This window comes from Chrysochloris asiatica, unplaced genomic scaffold (genome assembly GCF_000296735.1).
Source record: "Chrysochloris asiatica unplaced genomic scaffold, ChrAsi1.0 scaffold00527, whole genome shotgun sequence".
Lineage (NCBI taxonomy): Eukaryota > Metazoa > Chordata > Mammalia > Afrosoricida > Chrysochloridae > Chrysochloris > Chrysochloris asiatica.
The window spans coordinates 356,243-356,772 of NW_006409045.1; positions in this window are offsets into that span (position 1 = coordinate 356,243).

The window sequence follows — 530 nt, forward strand, 5'->3', positions numbered from 1 at the left end:
CGCTATGGGTCGGAACCGACTCGACGGCACTTAACAACAACAACAACTGGTAGCACTGTAGGTCAGACACTGTACTATTAATGAGAAAGTCAGTAGTTCAAACACACCAATCTTATTGATGAATTAGAATCTTTTGTTTTAGTATGTTTTTATTCTCATTAAGAGCTTGAATATAACTCTTTTGAAAGAGTAACTATTTTTCTTAGCTAACAGTAAATATAATCAAGCACTGTTTGAAAGCATCTTATAAATAATACCCAACTTGTCCCTGTTTGTTAAATGTACATTTTGACTATTTTAGATTGCCTAGTTCCACTTGAGCCTGGTCCCTATTTGTACAATTTCATGTAAGGAATGGTCCTCTAGCAGACAGCAGGAAAGCTAATCATGTACTTCCTCTTAATGTGTTTATTGGGGAACATTGGACACCTGGTGGCTTAATGTTAATGTTAGAGTGATAAGAACACAATCTACCTTCATGTTATACTAATTAGCATTGTTAGAACTAGTATAAATATTGCTTGTTATAT